Source organism: Tamandua tetradactyla, chromosome 2, assembly GCF_023851605.1.
Source record: "Tamandua tetradactyla isolate mTamTet1 chromosome 2, mTamTet1.pri, whole genome shotgun sequence".
In the NCBI taxonomy this organism is placed as follows: Eukaryota; Metazoa; Chordata; class Mammalia; order Pilosa; family Myrmecophagidae; genus Tamandua; species Tamandua tetradactyla.
The window spans coordinates 164,726,438-164,749,065 of NC_135328.1; the positions used below are offsets into that span (position 1 = coordinate 164,726,438).

Sequence of the window (22,628 nt, forward strand, 5' to 3'; positions counted from 1 at the left end):
TGCATCACTCAACTCTTCCCACTCAGCAGGTTAATATCTCTTTTGATCTTTCCACAACTCTTGAAGTGAGTGTGTGAATCTGCAGGACTCTCTCACCTACAAGTAAAAGTGAACCCCCCCATCCCACTACCCCCCCCAAAAGAATGTATTGGTTCATACAATTTAATAAATGTTCTAGGATAGAACTTGCAAACTGGGATTCTCAGATGATGTCATTGGGAACTGATCTCTCTTTCACTCTCAGGACTCCTTTTGTCCATCCATGCTGGCTTTATCCTCAGTTTCCCCATAATGTCAAGATGGCGGTCAGCAGCTCCAGGCCAACGCCTGGAAGACCCAGTACACCTTCCCAGTAGCTTCCACATAAGACCAGATTCACTCTGATTAGATTAAGATGAGTCATGTGCCAATCCTGAACAGTCCAGTTTCCGTTATCTTCCACTATGGGTTTATCATCATGGCCCCTGGCAGGGGACAGTTCAAAGTTAACCATGGCTAACATTTATTGGGTCTTATAATGTGCTGGGTGCCTTACCTCAGTCAAGCTTCCCATCAAATCTTGGAGGTGGGTGTAATACCCATTTTCTAAAGAGGGAAATGGAGATTTAGGGAAGATAACTTGCTTAAGTTCATACAGCTCGAGTATTGGGATTAAGCCCCAGTTTACCTGACTCCATGTCCAGCGGCTGCGTGGCCAGGTGACGCTGCTTCTCTTGCAAAATGCATGTGTTTACTTCCCAGCATGAAAACTCTGTGTAAACTGAAGCACTTCACAAATATTGGTTCATTGAACTCATTGATATGTCCTGACTTTATCTCCTCCAAACCCCTAAGGGGAGGGGAGGCAGACAGGCTTGATGACTGGTCCAGTAATCCCGAGGTAAACACGTTAAGAGAAGAAGGGAACACGTTCTTCTCTGAACCATCTTTAGTTTTGCAAATATATTTTTGAAAGGATACCTATAAAAGTTGGGAATTAAAAAAAATATGTATATATATAAAATACATTTTATTAAGTATTTACTCTGGGCAAACAAAGCACTTGCAAAGTGTGGAGGGAAGAATCTAGAATTCAGAGCTGACAGGTCTGGATCTGTCCCCTGCCTCTGGTATTGCCGGCCCTTCTCTGTGACTTGGAGCAGGGCCCAGTCTCCTTGTAGGGTTTCAGTTTCTCCATTGGTTCAAGGAAGGGTTTGGATAAAGACATTTCCGATCTTAAAGTTTTTTGTCTAATAGAACAGGCACGGGGTGGGGAGTGTTAGGAGGTGAAAGGAACCCCGGCTCACCAGGTGTGTGCCCTCTGAGTCTCAGGAACAAAGGGAAATATTTTCTCTTGCTTCCGAGTAACCTCCCTGTGGGCTGAAGAAGAGCGGAGGAATGGGGTCAGAGGGGTTTTCCTGTCTCTGGAAATGTTTGGCTTTGGTTATTCGCCAGCCGAAAGCTTTGTGACTCTTGCAAGTTGTTTGGAATACGTGGCCAAACTCCATTTGGATGTGAGGAATATAGCTCATTAGCAGGACTTTTTATTATTTATTAAAAAAAAATATGGAATGCTTCACGAATATGTGTGTCATCCTTGTGCAGGGGCCATGCTGATCTTCTCTGTATCGTTCCAATTTTAGTATATGTGCTGCCAAAGAGAACGCTAGCAAGACTTTTATGTCCTGTAAGCAAGCTTCCTGGAAGGAGTGCTCACCCCGGAATGATAGAGGTGTTGATAAGAAACTCAGCATGTTTCCAGCCAGGGCACTTGAGTTTCAGGAGTGGGAGGCCCAAGGAGCTGCAGTGTGGGAAAATAAGAGCACTGGACTGGGAGTCAGGGGGGTCTGTCACTGACTTAGGCAAGTCCCTGCGTTTTCCTGGGCCTCACCTTATTTGCAAAATGTGGGGTAGTATTGGATGTGTTTTGTCAGCCTTCCAACTAGGAAGAAAGGCAGCAGGTGAGGGAGTTAAACAGACAGAAACTGAAGTTCTGCCTGAGTTCTGATCCCCTCTCTGCGGCTCACTGACTTTGTGTCCTTATGTGACTTATCTAAACTCTCTGGGCCTCTATTTTCTCATCTGTAAAATGTGATGATACCCACCACGTGGGGTTTTGTGAGAATTAAATGTAAAGCACTTAGAATGCTGCCTGCTGCAAGTTCGATGCCTTCCGGTGTAAACCACTGTTATGTTTATACTGTGATCGCCCACTGCCGTGGCAGGCAGTGCCTTCACCTTTAGTGGGGTGGGAGCAGCAGACCACCCGCTGGTGTTCAGAGGCCCTTGGAGGCCCTTGGAGGCTTCCTGTGGCACCGGGAAGGTGACTTTATGCCCAACTCTGTCTGCTGAGGACTCCCACGGAGGCGGATGCCTCTGGCCAACGAAACCTCTTGCGCTACCGAAGCCCAATACTCGGAGGTCTCATGGCAGGGAAAGGATGGGGAGGGGAAAAGAAAGGAGAGAAAGAGGAGGTGTAGAGTCAGGGTGATGAGTCCCAGGTCAGACGGAGCCAGGCAGACTTGGCCATCTCACTGACGTGCTGTGACCAAGTCTCTGGATTCATCTGGGGTCTGTGTAGCTCCCGTGGAAGATGAGGAGCTGGTACCCTCCGCACACATCTGAGAAGTGTAGGATTGAAACAATGCCACGGGAATGCCAGGACAGGGTGGAAGTGGGCTGAATCTGAGCCAGAAGGAAGGATGTTCTATTGCCTGGGACAGCACCATGGCAACCTAGGAGTGCGAGGATTGCTGTCGTTGGTGTTGCTGTCTGTGAGTGTGTAAGGAGGAAAGGTTTGTAATTTACCAAGTCTTGGGAAGAGCTTACCTAACGACCTGACTCTCATCCCATCTCCCACTTTATACCACCCCCTCCTACCAGGACACCTGGAACCGGTCACTGACAGGTCTCCCTGCCTTCTGTTCGCATGCTTGCATTTCCCTCCCTGTTGTGACCAGAGCATCAGAGCAATCGTTCTAAAATGAGGATTAGATAGTGTCACTGCAATGGCTCCCCGCAGGATAAAGCACAACTGCCTGGGCACGACTATCTTCTGATCGCCCCTGCAGGTCCGCTTCCTCCCTTCTCCCCCCTGCTCACTGCCCCAAGATGCTGACTCCTACTGACTGGAAATTCACATTAACGTTTGCATTCAGCCAAGAGCTGGGTGGGGAGGAGGAGAGATTGGGGCTTTTGCCCTCCCCTTTTCCCCTCCAGGCTACCACAGAGGCCACAGCTCATCACACAGGCTTCTCTCTACTGCTCCCTCTTCTTGCTCCTGCAGGTTTGAGGGTGGTAATGGCTTGCAGCCCAGGAGTACCCCAACACCCACTATTACTTTTCCTACTCCCTGCCTGCACTTTGTGTAAAGTTCCTTTGTTAAATGTTCCTTAAATTATTCACATGGGTATGCCAAGTGTTTCCTGCTGGGACCCAGACTGATACAGTTTACAAGGCTGCTGCCGCTGTCCAGCTCTCTCCTTGCACCCTACTTTCTAACTTCTCTCCATTATTCACATGTACTAGCCTTTTATTCTCACCCTAGAGCTATCCCAAAACTGCTGCTTCTGCCTAGATCACTTATCTCCCTACCCATCTTTCAATCCTCAGTTTAGTATCACTTCCTCCAGGAAGCCTTCCTGGATTCCCCCAGGCTGTACTCCAGTAGTCCCCTTGTACTACACCCCACCCCTCACTACCACAGATATGAATTGTACTTCAATTGTCGCTACTTGTCTCTATTTCCTACCAGACTGTAAACCTCCTGGAGTAGAGAATATATCTTATTCTTGGAAAGTAAAGCCCTATAGCTGGGAGCTAGGCTGCCAAGGTTCGTATCCCAGCCCTGTCACTCACTATCTAGGTAGCCTTAAACAAGTTCCTTCACCTCTATGTGACATAGTCACTCATATGTAAGATGAAGGTACAGATAGTATCTACCTGTAGAGTTGTTGTACACATTAAATTAGAAAACTTAGTGTCTAATATGGAATAAATTACCCAGTAAGCGGTCAGTCTGTAACACATAGTATGCGTCCAATAAAGAATGCATGAATTGTATCTTACAGGTGTAATACTGAATAATACTGTATTTTCCCAATTAATTTTTAGAGCAGCTTTGGAAGGAAGGGAACATAGAAATTTTATCTTCACTTTGCAGATAAGGACACAGGATTGTAGCAAGTTGCCCAGGGATCCACAACAAACACAAGGCTCATTGCCGTTGCCGCATGCTGGTGCCTTCTCCCAAGGATGCTTCATGAATGAGGAAGTCTGGGTGTTTTAGCTCCAGCCTGTTCCTCGGCTCCAGGACAAGGGAGGCTGCAGGATTTGTAGAATCCAGGGGCTTCATAGGCCTTAACTTCAGTCTGTTTCTTAAAAGTTGCGGAGTCATCTTTGGAATTTTCCAGGCTGCAAGCTCTTAGAGGGTTAAAAAAAAAAGTCCAATGTGTTTCAAGTTCTGAAACCAGCCACAGGTACAAGTTCTGTTGACTTAGACCTCTGACTGAGGAGTATGGGATTTAGACTGAGAATCCTAGGAAATGAGATTCAGAAGAAAATAATGAATAGCCATTGATAACGAATAACAATGATAATAATTTAACAAGGTTCATAATAGCCATGAACATTTATTCAATGCTTAGGGTGTGCAAACAGTTCTCTAATAACATCCAGCATGCTACATCTTGATTAGTTGAATCCATGTCAGCAGAGATTTCCATTTAGCAATCGAACCCCAGAGCCCAGGTCAGTGCCTGATGCTCCAAAGGAGCCCCATGAATGATTGTGGAATGCTTCATTAAATAAGTGAATGGATATAGTGTCTCCTTTGGCCACCATAACTCCATTTTACAGATGAGAAAACTGAGGTACAGAAAATGCCTTGACCAAGGAGAGACAGTTAATAGGGGGCAGTACTGGGAAGCAAACCCACTTCCTCAAATAGGCCTCATGGTTTAATGTCAAGACATTCAGGTCACACAGACCTGGGTTCATATTTTCAATCTGCCAGCTCCAGCTGTGTGATTTTCTATAGGTTACTTGACCTCTCTGAACCTCACAGTCCACATTGGTGAACTAGGTACAAGGATAGTAAATACCTTATGACTTGTTGTAAGGATTGGCCAGAATGCATGCAAAGGGACTGGCAACCTAACACAAAGTAAAGCACTCAGTAATTGTTGGTTACTTTTATCACTATTCTTATTGTCCTTATTCTACTCTTTATTGTTTTTTTTTCGTTATTATATAAAAACAAATACTTTAGTATCAATTACTTTTATCATTAAATATATGCCGGCATATAGTAGAACTGCAACAAATTAGTTCCTTTCCTTTCTGGGGTAAGTTGAGTATAGATGCTACTATAACTGGTGGTCCCAGGACTGAACATTTACAAGGGATTCGTGAAGCCCTGACTCTAGCAGATGTGGGGAGCTTGGAAAGGGGTGAAGAAATGGGGGAGGATGTTTGCTCCAGGCAGAAATATTCCCCTGCCTCTAAGCAAGCCCACAGTCACTTCACGTTGGCCCCAAGCTGCTCACACCTTGCCTACTGTGCTGCAGTGAGGTGTCTACTTGAGCTATTTTAGAACTTTCCAAGGATTTATTTACGCTTCTTGCCTACCCTTACACTACCACCCTCCCTTCCAATCTCTTCCTACTGGTGGATCTAAGCTCTTTTGGTGTTTTCTCAGAAATTTCCCCTCTGCAAGGATCATTCAAGGGTCTACAACTAAAACAATACACATTTATAATCTAACCAGGGTCTAGGTTGTCTCTCCAACATGAGAGACACTTGAGGGGACAATGTGTCTGGACTTTTCATGATACAGAAGAGGAAACTGAGGACCAGAGAAGCAAATGTTTTTTTGCCCCAAATCACACAACCAGTTAGTGGTGGGTTAGCGAAGACAACCAGATTTTGGGACTTATTGTCAAAGAGGCAGTGTGAGGAAGTGGGAAGTATAAACCAGCTTAACTATGCCACTGCCTGGTTCTGCATATTACTTTATGGTCGTGGGCAAACATTCTGGTACCCTGGACCTCAGTTTTCTTACCCACAAAATGGGCATAATGATGCCTACTCCACAGGATCAGTAGAAGGAACAAAGAAGATAAGGGAGAGGTAGGCATCTAGCACAGGGCATCGCGTAAAATAAGTCCCCTTTTCCTTCCTTCCAACCTCCTTGGGATGAATCAAGATTTTGGAATCCACATACCTTGGTCCAAATCCTGTGTGAATTTGGGGAAATTACTAACATTCCTGGGCCTCCATTTTCCCATTTATGAAACGGCAACAGGAATGCCCATATTGAGAGGTCTTTGAGGAATTCAAAGTGATGAAAGATGTGATATAGCAAATCTGGCCCTCCTCCTTTTCTTCTCTTCTTCCTTTTACCCTCCTCCAGGATCCCTTCGATGGCTGCACAGGTGAAGGTTTCCCCACCCTAAGCCCACATGGCATTGGAACACATCTGTCCATCTCTGACCTCCTCCTCTGGGCAGGGTGTAGCAAGGCCAGCTCGGAGCCAGGCGCGGGGATTTGAGTCTGGTGGCACTGAGGACAAGGAATCTTCCCCCTCCACCAACCCTCAGGCCACTTCAGGACATGGATTCCTTGGGGGGTGTCAGAGACGGCCATTGCCACAGCTTCCAAAGCGGGTGTTGGAGACCTGGACACGTAAATAACCCCTGTGAGACAGCCCCTTGGCATTCCTTCCTAGTCAGGAGTAAACATTACGTTATTCAGAGAGACACTTAGGTTTCAAAACACTTCATATTTGATCAGCAATTATTTTCCCTTCCAAAAACCATTCCAGGAAAAACATCAGTTGAGTTTTTGACAAGAAACAAAGCTTTCTGAAACCTTGCACACAGTCTAAGTCTCGAGGGACCAACTCAAGTCTCCGTTTTGAGCTAGTGATGGCGTTAGATCTAGGACGCTGTGGCGGAACCCAACCCACGTCTGTCCAGTGTTTTCAGTTGTCCTGAGGTGTGATGGTCGGATGTGCAGGTACAGAGGGAGGAACCTGGGCAGTGAGTCAGACAGGAATGCATTCAAATCCTAGCTCTGCCTACGCCTAACGGTGTGTCCTTCAGCAAGTTGCTTAGCCCCTCTGGGCCTCCTGCTCTTTACAATAATAGAAGGTCCAAGTGAGGCTTAAATCAAATAAACTAATGTATTAGGTTGAATCACAAGAAACAGCTATTTTTGAAGGTCAAAAACAGTTGGTTATTAGCAATTTCACATGCTTCAAGCTAATATAGAATGTGCCCGGCACGTTTCAATAGTTACTAAACTGTGCTAAGCAGTTACACAGCGAGACTCACAATTTAGCCTAAGAGGTGGGGGATGGTTGGTGGTGAGAAGAGTGTGAAAAATAGCTGATTGAGGAGCTCTGCAGGGTGTAGGCCATTCCTAGAAATCTGCATTTTAAGGGACTTTTAATCAATACTCCAGGTGATTTTGACAAGGTGATGCTTGGTGCTGAGTAAAACTAGACTTTGAACAAAGAAAAATGTGGAGAGGAGGGAGTGGACAGGATAGCAGTAGGTGGCAATTTCCTCTACCAACCCCCTTGTTTTTATTTTTAATCAAAAAATTTTTCTTTGTCCAGCTAAGCAGTAGGATCAGCTTGGCGAGTGTGTGCGTGTGAGTGTGTGTGTGTGAGTGTGTGTGCATAAAGATGGAAGGGGGAGGGAGAGAGATTGCAAATAAGAATTCCTTCTGGCTGTGTTCTAAGAATGGATACTAATGTTTGGGGCCTTTTGAATTACACAGGTCCTGGCGCTGTTCTGAGGTAGGAGTCAGTCAACAGATATTTTATCCTCAGTAGCTGCCTGTAATATTCAGGAGACAGTTCAACTATTTTCAAAATATCCTTAAAAGTTGGTGCAAGAGGAAATAGCCAGGGGACACATGTGAATATCAGATTCTGAAGCCTGTGGTGAGCTCTCCTGATCCCAAGACCCCACAGACATAAGAAAGGGGTTAGAATCTGCCAAGGTCATGCACTGTGAGTTGGGGCTGAGGCAGAATTCAGATCCTTGAGGGATTCAGATCCTTTGCTCTCCTGGGAGCTTGTAACTAACCTTTTCCTTAGTCTCCATCTCAACTGTTATGACCTGATAAACCCTGGCCAGCTGGCTCTGGCTTTCATTAGTGTGCACTTAGCTGATGCCCTTCACATGTGCATTCCCGCCAGGTAAAAGAGTCTTATTCATTCATTGTCCAGCTGTTCATCACTAGATAAGTATTTACCTGCAACACTAGGGGTTAATCAGAGGTGGGGATAAGGGGTGTTCTGGTTTACTAGCTGCTGGAATGCAATATACCAGAAACAGAATGGCTTTTAAAAGGGACAATTTATTAAGTTGTGAATTTACTGTTAGTCATGAAAATGTCCCAATTAAAGCAAATCTATAGAAATGTCCAAATTAAGACACCAACAAGAGGTTACCCCTACTCAAGAAAGGCCGATGAAATTCAGGGTTTCTCTCTCAACTGGAAAGGCACATGGATAATCTAATAATTCCCAATCCACCCTTTGAAGAAGACCATGGCTTCAGACACTGAATATTAAATGGTACCCTGCAAGATTAAGGTAACAATCGCTCTGCCAGCCACCCATCAGGAATAATGTCATAGTTGCTCTTTACTGAGTTCCTACTGTGCACCAGCCTCTGCTAGGACCTTTACGGATATCACCTCTAATCCTCCCAACAACCCTGAAAAGTGGGCATTATTATTCTATTTTATAGAGAAGGAAATTGAGTCTCTGTGCCATAAAGCAGCATGCCAGGGATATAAGGTGCTCTGAATGTGAAACCTTTTTGCTTTTTCCTAAAGCACTTTTTACAGATGCTCCATCCATTACCGATGATGAAACTGAGGCTCATCAGAACTATGTGAATTCCCCAAGACACCACAGCTAGTACTGCAGTTAAAGAACAGCTAACTTTTTCAGTGTTCTCTATGTCCTGGGCAGTGGGCTTGGGACCTAACATACGATCTTAATTAATCCACAGAACAACTTGCCTTGTCATATAATTAATGCCAGAATGGTATTTATGCAAAGCTTTCAACTGTCCAATTCTGCTTTAAGAAGACTGAGGGAGGGGATAAAGAAGCGTAACAAATAAGGTATCAGTGGCTGAGCAAGTTCAAATAGTCGAGAGGCTACTCTCAAGGTCACTCTTACGCAACCTTCAGTTAGACATTACTATCTATCATAGCTTGCCAAACCCCAACCAAAATCATTCCTGCCAAACCTAAAGAACACCTAGGATGTTATATAAGATTCTACAAAGATTCCATGCGCTAGGGTAAATATCCAGAAACTTACACCTTCCAGATGTAGGAGGTTGGGCCAGATAAGTCCTGAAATGCAGAGGGCTCGGCCTCTCCAGATCATCAACTAGTTCCATTCCCCTATCCCATGTTATTGACAGCCCCTTCCAACATGAAGAAATTAGAATGGCATAGTCCAAATACCCCTAAAGAGTGGGAGAAAGATCAAAGGTGCTGGTGGAGTTACATAGAGAAGGTAGGGTTTAACAAATGAGTAGGAATGCTGAATCATTATATTGATACTTTTTGTTGTTGTTGTGGTTTTATTTTCTTTTTAATTTATTATTATTATTATTTATATTGATATTTATTTTAGTCTCCAGTATCTTAGAGCAGCTAGAAGTAAAAACTTAAAATTGTGGAATTGTAACCCATACCAAACTCTGAAATCTGTTCTACAACTAATTGTTGTGATGTGCTTTGAAATTTATTGCTTTTTGTATATATGTTATTTTTCACAAAAATTTATTTTCACAAAAAATTATTGTTTTTTTTGTATATGTTATTTTTCACACACACACACAAAACCCTTTGCGATGATGAAAAAACCAAACAAACAAATCCCTTATGTCGTATATTGGTTTGTACCTGTTTAAAAGAGATATTTCACATAATGCTTCGGAAAAACAAGTTGGTAGGAATGTACTTTAAATAAATGAATTAAAAAAAAAAGACTGAAGGAGAATGATATACATCTCAAAACTTCAAAGTAGAAAGGTAATGTTCATCAAGAAGATATCTAATCAGCATTTGTGGGGTAAAGCGGCTGCAAGCCATGCTTTCCCCTGAAGGCAGTTTCTGTCCCTTCCTAAAAGCGATGGGCGGAAGCTTGAGCATGATGGACCAGGAATATCTTGCCTCACGTAATGGGTGTTTGAGGAAAGGTACCAGCTAGTCAGCTGCAATCAAGGAAGAGATAAAATGCCCAAGGGTCCCTATGATGGCTGAGATCAAATGGCTAATCCAGGTTGCCTTGCTGGAATCTTTCTGTCCCAAGGAAATTGATGGAAGATGTGTCAGGCCGAGCTCACTGCATTCCAGCCCAAAGGGTCATCTGTCTGGAACCTGTGAGCGCCCCACACCCAGAAGTGAGATGGCTGGTGAAGGGGTCTTCACAGTCCCTGACCCAGTCCTGGAGACAAGGCACTGCCTGCTCTGTAAATACCACTGACATTCCTGGGAGATAAAAGACAGTTTCACCAGCAGCATCCTAAGCCCCTCCAAACTCCAGGCACGCACTGGTCATCCTGGCTGGCTCTCCCTTTAAACAATGCTATGAAATACTCTGGCTGCAGCAAAGGGCAGTGGAGGCTGGAGGGCAGCAGTTTCATCAGATGCACAATTTTTTTTTTCTCGATGCAACCCCAGGAGAACCACTGTAGAGTTAGAATGATAAAAAAAAATTAATGGACATTTGTGGAAAACTTTGCAGTTATATTGAGTGCTTTGCACATCTACAGTCTTTTTTCTCGCTCCCGATAGCGTTATTATTATCCCCATTTTACAAATGAGATGACTGAGGCCAAGAAAGGGTAAGTCATTTGTCCATATGTCTTGCCTACTAAGTGATGGGGCAAGGCATTGTGCTCAAGGCTCCTCACTCTGCTCATGTTTTTCCTGCGATGTAACTAAGAGATCACCTGGTTCACCCTCTGGCCACCTCCACCGCATGTTGGACAGACAGGTACACCACCTCTGCTGAACACCCAGTGCAGCCCATTCTAGGGCTGGACAGCCTTATCTGCTTAAAAATAACAGTAACTACTTATCGAGTCCTACTGTGTACTAAACCTTACACTAAATGCACATTATCCCTAATCCTCAGATCAATCTTAACAGCAATTAAATTGATAAGAAGTGACCTGCCCAAGGTTATACAGCCAATGAGTAATGAAACAGAGTTTCAAATCCAAGTCCTTCTTACGTCAAACACTCTAAACTTCTCCCCGGCATTGCACTTCCTCTTATATTGAATGGGAATCATCTCTAATTTCCCTAAAGACGTCTTGGCTTCTCCCTCTGGGACCTGTTTGCTTTTTAACCAGACAGTCTATCAGCTAGCAGATGGTGGCAGGCATGGTTGCCTTCTAAGTCTGTTCTCCCCCAGGTGGTGAATGCCTTGTTTCTCCAACTGTTCCTGGAGGGACACGCTGTCAGATGGTTCATGCTCCTGTTAGTCACCTTTTAACGTGAGGTTTAGAGTGGCTGGAAGAGCATGGGGCTTGAGAACTAAAGATGCGGGTCCCCTTTCAGGTGTGCTCCTTACTAGCTGTGTTCCATCGCTTGGCTTCTGGGACTGTGACAGTCCCCATTTATTCCATACAAATCACAAACCACCTAATTCTCTAATTATTTTAGAATACAGTATTTGCAATTAAGGTTGTAGTTACTTACTTAGAAAAAGGTAGATTAAGTATATGGATGTACAAAATAGATTTATAGCAGCCTCCCAAATAAGAGAAAGCCTTTCCTCAATAAAATAGAAAACAAAGCCTAAATTCCCCACAACAGGAGAATGGTTAAGTAACGTTGGTACATCAGTTTAATGAATATTTTGCAGGCATTAAAGTTTTTCCTGACATAAAGAAAAAAATGCCGGTGATATAATGCTAATTAAAACAACCAGGGCTTAAACTTTTATTTCTAGTATGATCTCATCTCCATAAGAAGTAAGCCTGGAATAAAATATATCCCAACACCAACAGTGATAATCTCAAGATGCTGGGCTTATGGACTTTATGAACAAACTAACAACAAACACACACAAACAAACATCTATAAACACCACATATATTCACATATATATGGGAGTGGGTATGTGCATTTGTATGTGTATCAGTATTTATCTTTACATTTTTCTGTTTTTCCAAATTTTCTGCAATGAGTAGGGGTCATTTTGAAGAGCAATACAAAATACGGGGCTCAGAATTGGGAGTCTGTTCCCTAAAATAGGGCCTTACTCGCCTAAAAATCAATTAGCTTCTTTTCAAAACCCATTTGTGTCTTTTGTGGTGCCAAAGTGCCATTTCAGCGGCTCTCCCCTGCTCACTCATCTCTTTTGGTGTCACTGTCTTGATTTGACTGGGTTCAAAGAGGGAACAAATACAATAGACTAAAGCCAGTCTGTAGGAGCTGTATAGGTCCATGCTGCCAATAGCATGTGCTGATACAGTCTTTAAAAAAATAATATAACCATCACCCTCTCCAGCATCCCACTGGAAAGGCAGTATGATGGGAAAGTTTACCTCAAAGGTTTTTTTCTGGCCTTGCCATCTATTTTGGGGGTTAGCTGTCAATGGGCAGCCCAGCTCAGGGCAGAGCAGATTTCTAGACCAATGAATCTGGCCTAAGAAACCAATGGGTGACCTGGGGACAATTGGACCTTATCAGGACGACTCCCTAAGTTATGTCTTCTGTGCTTGATAATATTATAACTGTTTGCTTCTAGGCAAAATTCTGTCTCCCACTTGCTAGGGAGGACAGCAGAGAAAAGGCAAGGCAAATAAAGAGAAAGTTTCTGAAGTTGCCTCAACTCACTGGTTAGGAAGCAGCACCAGGAAGCTGAACCCACTGTGCTGATGGGCGCTGCTGGTTCCGGAAATGGCAGGACCATAGACCCCTTCCTATCCTGTATTTGAAAGTGACCAGCGAGGGAGGACTTCATTTTTCTCTTAACGCAAAGGAACTAGTTGAAAAGGAAACACAGTAGTTGTTACGCACATGCCCTTTGTTGTTACCAAGGAAAAGACTAAGATCCAGAGACACTACTGTCTTGCCCAAGGTCATGCAGGCAGTGAGGCTGGATTAGAACCGAGGGCACTGCACTGGCCACCATTTGCCTATCATAGCACATGAAGGAGAACTGCTGGTCATCAATTCTGTATACTCTCCTGTGCTACCAATACCAATGAGACCTACCCTCAATTCAGTGTGGAAACTTTAGAGACATCCTAACTAAACCCAGTGACAAATGAGTGGTAAAGTAACTTATGCAAGGTGAAAATGAATAAAAAGCCAGGATTAGAACCCAGTCTCCTTGACCTCAGAAAAGTAGGGCTCAACCATTGCTCTTAGAAGAAATGGAGCTGACTACGTGGAGGTGCAGATGGCTGTTGAATGAACACAATCATAACGGCATCATTTCTCACCATTTGTGCCCCAAGTGGCAGTCCCTTTATAGGAAATTCCAGGCTGAGCCTGGTCCTCTGAAGGGGCACTTCCTGGGGATGCCTTGCTCTTTAGTCCCAGAGGGCCCATCTTCATGCTAGAGAAGGGTTCTCCCAATCTGTCAAACAGATGGCAGGGCATCGGAGTAGCAGAAGGAGAGCCAGGGCCCTTGGTTCCATTTCTCTCCATCTGCTGGTGACACCTGGGTGACTGCAAGCAAACCACAAAGTCTCTCTGGGCCCTTGAATATGATCTTCAGACATTCTGGAGTACTCTGCTAACTTCATTATCCATGTCCTTTGTGGGCATTTTGGTGAGCTACTTTATTGTTCCACAGGCAATCCTAGTCTATCGCCTTTCTATTCTCTACTCTTAGCCTCCTTAATGCCCGTTCAGCCCTTGATCTTGGCTCAGCTATGACCTCCTTGGGGAAACCTTCCCAGCCTGGACCCGTTCCCTCTGTTGTAGACTAGGCTAACTCCATACAGGACATGCTGTTCATGGATGCATCTCCCTCAGAGCCTAGAACTCTGCCTGCTATGTGGTGGGTTCTCAACAAAGAGCGGTGCCTGAATTCATACATTCTTTTATTGCCCTGTGGTATCCCTTCACAGCACTTGTCCTAATCTTTAATTACACAGTTGATTAATGTCTGTCTCCACTAGAATGTCACTTCATAAGGGCCGGGACTATGTCTGTTTTGCTTGTCATTGCATCCTCGGCACCCAGCGCAGTGCCTTGAACATAGTAAAATATTAGTTGAATGAATTAAATGACGGAGACTGAGGGTCAGAGAGGTTTTGTTTCATCCAAAAGATTTGGTACGAAAGTGAATTTCCAGGCCTTAGGGGAGTTCGCTCTATACCATCCATTGCTTTATTTATTCAACAAACATTTACCCAACACTCTTCTCTTGTGTGGGGCACTACATTGACAAAATCATTAAGAGACTGTTTGGGCTTCCATGCGGTCACAGTCGGGTGGGGGAGGCATGCACTGAAACTGTAGCAATGATTCAATGTGAGTAGTGGCATAGAGACGGGAACCCAGTTTGGGGCAAGTGTGCAGCAGGATGCAATTGATCCGGATGACAAGATGTCAGCAAGGACAGGGGAGGCTTCAGAGAGGAGGCGGCTTCTGAGCTTATAAGCTGAAGCCTGAGTAAGTGCATTTAAGAGGAAAAAGGCAAGATATATTAGCAGAGGAAAAAATGCCGGGAAAGGCGTAGAATAGAAAAGTATGCAGCTGACTGGGGGACAAGCAATCAGGCCCCTGGGACTGGAGCCCTGCTTTGGGGGAAGGGGAGAGGTGGTGGGAGCTGAGGCTGGGAAGGGGGAGGGGATGGGGTGGGGGCAAGGGGTCTGAAACGCTCTCTGGAGACCTTTGTAAACGGAGGAGGAGACCAGGCGGTCATTCTTATTGAGTCGGGACAAAGCTTTTGTCCCCAATCTGGGCCCTGCTGTCTTTGATCCCCTGCAACGCCATTGTTCCCAGTACAGGGGCCTCTGGGCTTCACAGCAGAAAATGTGGTCTTTGTTTCTCCTGAGACTTTTTATCCAAGTCCTACCCTGGTGGGGACAAGCTGGGGAGGGACTCCGTGTGAGGACCCAGTCCCTGGTAGCTGAGAGACAAGGGCCGCCCCTGTCTCCTTTCCCCCCCTGCCTCACGCGGGTTGCACACAGCGAGCTCTAAGAATCCTCTAACTCAATACAAATGATGCTGTGTTGGGGTGGAGAGGGAATTATGGGCGAACAGTTTCAGATTCTTTATTCTCAAAAATTGCCTTTGTTAATGCTTTCACCCTGGTCTTAATATAAATCAAATGCAGTGAGACCTGATGAAAACCTGCGTTCGAACCTTAGCTCAACCACTTATTGTCTGTGCAGACTTGGGTAAGATATTGTACCTCTCAGAGTTGCCTTCTCTATAAAACCAGGAATATTTCTTTCACAGCAGGTTTCATCCATCCATTCTTTTTTTTTTTTTTTGCATGGGCAGGCACCGGGAATCAAACACGGGTCTCCGGCATGGCAGGCGAGAACTCTGCCCACTGAGCCACCGTGGCCCACCCCATCTATTCATTCTTTCAACAAATATCTATTAAGCACTACGGTAGGTGCTAAGGGACCACCGGAGAATGAGAAGGACTTGATTGTGTCACTCATGGAACTCAACCAGGGAAGAATGTAATTAAGCAAATACTTCCAAGTATTGCCAGAAGAAATGCAGGTGGCCAAGGGAGCATGCAACATGAGACTTCACTTAATCTTGGGAGACCGGGGAAGGAGCCCCCCAGAAAAGTGATGCACTTGCTGAAATTTGGAAAATGTGCACAAGGAATCTGGTACTTGGAAGATAGTCAAGCTCCCTCTGTCTCAGATCAGTTGCCTTACCATCATCTGATAGATTTGAACGGGTTTCAGAAGCTCTCCCCTCCCCTCAAGGGAGCGTACTCAACTGAAAAGAAGTAGATGCTGGGAATTGCTTCCAGGGGCCTGGAAATTGACGAAGACGCATAAAATGGAACTAACATGGGACCAGCTGTGACATTTTCAGTGTGCCTTAATGAGAAGTGCTGGGGCTGTGCTACCCGGAGCTGAACTCTTGGCCCAGCTCACCAGGCTGGAGGAGAAGGGGGCAGCTGCCTCACAGACTGGAGTGCTTTGTGAGGCGAAAACAAATGGGTCTGTAACTTGATCTTGCGGCCAGCGAGGCAGCCGGAGCTGTGAGGATGAAGAATAGCTTTTCAGAGGAGTGTCACGGGGAGGACGCAGCCGCCTCCCACTGAGTAAGGGGATGTGCCTGGCAGAGCAGACTTGTGAAGCCCTCAAACTCGGATGGGTGGGCAATGTTGTTTTGGCATCCTACGGCTGCAGTGCGGGAGGGCGACTTCCCTATACTGGCCTTCTAAGGGCCAACAACATTTGCAGGAAGTGGAGAGTATTTACCCCCAATTTGCAGACAAAAACGTGGGGCTCAGAGAAGTGAAGTAACTTCCCTGAGGCCACACAGCAATAGGTGATGAAGTTGGGAATTATATGCAGTTCTATATGACTTGATATTCAATTTCTTCCATGATATCATGTGGCCAGATGCTTTTTGGTAAATTTTCCCTCTGAATTTTCTACTAATAATGATAAGAAAGAATCTCTTTCATGTAAGTATGTATTACAAAGCATGTTTGCAGATGCCGTATCACGGATTCTTTATAATGGCCTGCTCTGTGAGGTGAAGGATTACCACTCTCATATTAGAAAAGAGGAAATGAAGCTCAGTGAGGTGGGTGGATCCCCTAATCTTACTTAGCAAGGAAGGTAGAATGCTGGGGTAGATACCAAATCCAGTGTACTTTCCACCATTGTCTTGAGACCCAGGTGGGCTCCTCAGGTATCCACTGATATTCAGGCCATCTCTTGATCCTTAAAATAAACAGCCCAAAGACAAACAGTTTGTTTCTCTCACAAGCTCAGAGCCTTCGCTTTGTTTCTAACTCTGATAAAGCTGGCAGCTCAAATCCCCTTTGCTTTTCCTCTATCTGAGAAAGGGCTGTTTGCCCCTTTTTTCACTGGGGCTCCCACAAAGAGTTTTGCATATAATATGAAACATGTGTTATTGGTGTTTGCTGGAGTGCCCCTGCCACATCCCTTTCCCTGCACTGCAGGGAACCCCTTCTGCAGGAGCGATGTGCTGGGGCATGGAGACATGCATATCTGGAGAGATTCCAAAGAGACCCAACCCCCTCCTGCAGGCACAGCCAATACTGAATTCCCTCTGCTCTCTTGTCTCACTTGTTCATTGGAGTCCTGGCCCCACTGTGTTGCCAATCCTGACAACGAGTGGTGGATTTGGGATCCAGACTCAGGTTTGTCTGAGTTCAAGCCTTAAACACACATAGCATCTGCTCAATTCGTATCAGTGGAATATGCTAAAGAATGAATAAATGCATGCACCATTCTGCTTCCTGTATCCCATGCAATAGGTGCCAATGAAATTTGTACACTGTGACAGACGCCCTCCACATTGGGGTGTGTTTCTGAAAAACAGTGAAGCTAATGGAAACCTATTGCCATCTTGTCCCTCCCCTTCTTAGAAGACAGGACTTTCTGGAGCTGTGCTTTGCACACTTGAGTGTGCATCCGAACCTCCGGGAGAACTTGTTGAAGCCTGGGCGGCTGGGCTCCACCCCAGAGTTTCTGATTCAGTTAGTCAGGTGCAGCCTGAGAATTTGCCTTTCTGAAAAGTTCCCCGGTGTTGTGACGGGAACCACCTTTCGAGAACCACAGATCTGTAGGAAGAAGAATGGAAGGGTGGGTGAGTTGTGAGAAAGGAGAATAGGAAATGAGACCACCCTGTGCTCAGAGACACCTTTCTAACAATCAAATGTGCCCACATAAATCACATGGTCAGACATCTTTGTATCCCACGCCTGTCCCATAGGATCAGGGCTCAATGGCTTTGCCTGGCATTTGAGACACTTCACAGTCAGATTCTGCCTTTTTCTCCAGCCCTCTTATCTTCACTCCCCTCTTGGACACAATACTCCCAGCAACCTGAGTTGCTCAACCTTCCTCCAAAGCCGTGGCCTTTTTCCATTTTCCCTGTCTTTGCACATCCTGCTTTGTCCACCTCGGCCTGCCCAGTCCTCTTTTCTAAATTTGGAAAACTCCTCAAACAAAAGGACCCATCAACTGCCTTCTCCTCTGAAAAGCTTTCCCCTACTTGCCCAGATGAAGTTCTCTCTTGCTTCCTGTACTCCTCCTGCCACAGGGTTGTATCCATGGCTCCATCCCCCTACGCTGCTGTTGTCTCTTTCTTCTCCTAGACTGGAATTTTCTCGAAAGCAGGAATTGGCTTACTTATAATTCTATCCCAGGATCTATCATGTGACTGACATGTAGTAGACACTGGGTAAATGCTTGTGGACTGAATGGATCCGTGATGACATTTATTGTGCATTTGCTATTGCTATGAGTTTGGTGCAGGGTGAATCAACGGAGAGTAAGAGAACTGTAGTCTTTTCTGTACCTGCCCTGGGTTAGTATTATGCTTGGTGCTGGGGATATGACTGCAAAGGACAGAAGAGACAAGGCCCCACCCCCACACAATTTATGGTCACAAGGGAGAGACAGTCATATAAACTGGTTAATTTCAGCACTGATAAGACTGGCGATGGCAGAAGCACAGAGTGCAAAGGGAGCTCAAAGCAGGGGTCTCTAATCTGAGTGGGATTGGAGTTGAGGATCAAGGCATGTTTCCAAAGGAGGTGACATCTACACTGAGGCCTGAGGGATGAAGACAGGGGAAGGCAAGGCAGAGCAAGGTCTATTTAGGGAACTGAAATCTCACGGCAGAGCACGCAGATAAAGTGACCTTGAGTGGGACCTGAAAGTGAGACTAGATTTGGAAACGAGCCTGGGTGGGGGCAGGTGACACAGGGGAAGTGGGAGACCAAATGGTCCTTGTCAGAGTGAGATGAGAAAGCAACAAAACAGGAAAAACAAAACACACACACACACAAGAGAGTGTCTCACATAGGGGGCCAAGCTGAATTCATCTTGAGGGCACCAAATCAGTGTGGTCTAGTGGTATTCACGAGGGCTTCCTGGAAATAATGGTTGTCAAGGATAAGGATGGGGGAGGAAGAAGGAAGAGCTATGGGTAAAGGGGAACCTGAAGTAAGCACAGAGGGAGCAATGAACCAGCGAGCACGGGCGCGGAGGAGGTCAGAATTGCAGAGGTATGAGAACAGAAATAACCACCCTCATCACTCTATTTTACAATCTTCAAAACCCATGCAGGCTTATGCACACACACAAAAAACAGTCTCAGCAGGGCCAGGATCACCACTTTCATTCTCCAGAGGACGAAACCGCACAGAGAATCATGAGAATGACAGGAGGGAGGTTGCTGGGCCACACAGTTTGGTGGTTCTCTTGCAGGGGTTGACCTTTCCCCTGCCCTAAAAGCTCTTGCTTCTGCTTTTTCAGGGGTCAACAAAGCAGCCTGCTCCTGGGCAGGCATCAAGGTTTCTCTTTCACCTGATTTTTTTTTCCTGTGCTATCCCATTTAGTCCTTATCGCCACCAGCCGAGGAGGCTTATAGATGAAGCCCTTCAAGCTCAGCGAGATGAAGCTACCGCTTCCGCGGTGGAACTGGAATTCAATTCCCATCTGTCTGATCTCAAACAAACACAATAAACAATGGCAGCGGCAGAAAAGCTAAGCTTCCAAACAAGAGTCTCCGACTGAGGGTGGGTATTTGGTGGGTAAATGTTTCCGGAACATGATCTACTCTTTCATGGATCTGCAGCTATTCACATGCTGGCTTTCCTTCCTGCAGCTGCCAGCCTCCTCTGCCTGCGGGCTCCTGCTCATCTTCTCAGCAACCTGATGACGGTTCTCAGGACCCTCGTCCGCGTTAGGTGCCACTCTTCCAACCTCCCCGTTCTTCATGCTTATCGGTGAAGCAGAACCAAGCCCGATGTATTGTAATGGGTGTTTTCATGGGCTACCTTCAATTGACTGTAAACTCCCAGAAGCATGGAGTTCATGTACCTCAGCTTTCTCATGCCTACCGCAGCAGCTGGCATGTGGGAGGTGCCCCAGGAGATTCTTGTTGAATCGATGACTGAACAGATGAGTCAATCTGGTGCTCAGATTCATTTCATTACAGTCGTTCTGTACCCTCCCAAATAGCCTTGAGGAAGGCCAGAGAAGTGATGTGCCTGAGGTCTCAGGCAATTTAACCAGATGAAAACTGGCAAAAACTCTAAGCCAAACTGAAACACACACACACACACACACACACACACACACACACACACACACACACACACAATGCTCCTTGTCTCCCGACACTTTGCTATTATCAACCTCCCAGATCTTTCATCCAGGTCTTATTTTATCATTTTGTCTCTAATGACCACCTCTGGGATCGTAGTGGACACTGCCTGCCCCAAATCCGTTCTCTTCTTTCCCCACTCTGTCTTCACATGGCTTTCTTATGAGGACACCAGTCATGGGATTTGGGGGCCTATCCTGTGCCAATATGACTTCATCTTAACTAGTTGGATCTACAAAGACCCTATTTCCAAATAAGGTCCATTCTGAGGCTCCAGGGAGACATGAATTTTAGGAGACACTCTCCAATCCATCATTCTACCCAACACCCATTTTTTACTTTCTCGTTATCGGAACATTGACTTTGTTGCTAGTCATGGTAATTTTCCTTATCCTTGCCCTGATTTGTTAGGAAAGGGGCAGTTGACCATCCTCCTGCACCTCTACCCCATGAAATAAAAGGACAAATATGCTGGGGTACATCTGGGAAAGTTTTCTTATTCTTTTCTTAAGAAGAGACTCAAGACAAATACTCACTTCTTCTTACCTTTGAGCTTTATTGAGTGAGGATGTGAAGGTCACAGTCCTGGGAGCCATTTCCACACCATTAAAGAGCATGTAGAACCTGGCTTGTGATCCTGACATTTTTGAGACACTGTAATACTAAATCCTGGACTTCAACACCTGCGTTCCTTGCTGTGTGATATAATAGATATTCTCATTAATTACCACTCTCTGTTTTCTTACAGCCATAAGCATCTTAAATAAAACAGAATTTAATTTCCTTATCTGACATTATGGGGAAATGAGGTCCAGAGAGGGAAAGCAATTTACTCAAGCTCACTATAGGTATAACAGCAGTGATCTAGAATCCTGTTCTTCTATCTTCTTCTCCAGCTATGAAGAAATAATTTTTCCTACATGTAATAGTTAAATTCATGTGTCAGTTTGGCTAGGTCATAGTGTCCAGTTTTTGGTCAAGCAAGCACTGGTCTGATTTTTCTTTTTCATCATTTAGTTGTGTATTCATCACCATAATCATTTTTAGAACATTTGCATCATTCCAGAAAAAGAAAAATGAAAAAAACTCGTACTTCCCATATACCTTATCCCTCCCTCTCATTGACCACTAGTATTTCAATCTACCCCTTATACCCTATATTATTTATTTTTTTATCCATATATATATATATTTTTTACTCATCTGTCTATATCCCAGATAAAAAGGAGCATCAGACACAAGGTTTTCACAATCACACAGTCATATTGTAAAAGCTATATCATTATACAATCATCCTCAATAATCAAGACTACTGAAACACAGCTGGACAGTTTCAGGTACTTCCCTCCTTCCCCTCCAATACACCATAAACTAAAAAGGGATATCTATATAATGCATAAGCATAACCTCCAGGATAACCTCTTGACTCTGTTTGAAATCCCTCAGTCACTGACACTTTATTTTATCTCATTTCTCTCTTCCCCCTTTTGGTCAAGAAGGCTTTCTCAATTTCATGATGCCAGGTCCAGCCTCATCCCGGGAATTCTGTCCCACTTTGCCAGGGAGATTTATACCCCCCGAGAATCATGTCCCAAGTAGGGGGGAGAGGAGGGAATTCACCTGCCGAGTTACCAGTCTGATTTTTACTGTGAGGATACTTCGTGGATTTAAATCATCAGTAAGTTGATTGCATCTATGCCTGATTACAGTCAACTAAAGAGACTGCCTCCAACAATGAGACAAGTCTCATTCAATCAGTTGAAGGCCTTAAAAGGAGAACTGATGATTTCAGCAGTTAGAAGGAAGAATTTCCATCTCCACTTCAGCCAGTCAGCTTCTGTTAGGGAATTCATTGAACATCTTCACTGGTGCTCCCAGCTTGCGGCCTGCCCTACAGAATTGCAGCTGGCCCATTCCCGTATTCCATACACATCTGGGGTAAATGGAGAGCACCTCAACTGTTCTTTTTCTTTTTAGATTGGAAATCAGAAATATGGGTTCAAATTCAGTTCTATGATGATGAACATAATTCCTATGATGATGAACATAATTCCTATGATGATAAAAATAATCATCCCTCAAATTTACAGAGCACATTATAGCTTATAAAACATATTACCATTTACAAAGCTTTTTGCATCCATCATTTCATTTAAGTCTCGCAAAAACCCTGTAGGGTGAGCCAAACAGGGATTATTGTCTCTGCTTGACCAGTGAGAGTCTGAGTGGTCAACTGACCCACCTGTAGGAGAGCCAGGTCTTGAAATCAAGGTGTGAGTAGATTTTTA

At 44.9% G+C, this 22,628-nt stretch overlaps 1 non-coding gene across 1 annotated transcript; it reads right to left on the bottom strand.

Annotated features, from left to right (window-relative positions):
* Window positions 1-1,539: 1,539 nt before the first annotated feature.
* LOC143675139 (U6 spliceosomal RNA) lies at window positions 1,540-1,644 on the bottom strand. The gene has a single exon (XR_013171383.1). It is a non-coding gene; the product is annotated as a U6 spliceosomal RNA (small nuclear RNA).
* Window positions 1,645-22,628: the final 20,984 nt, after the last annotated feature.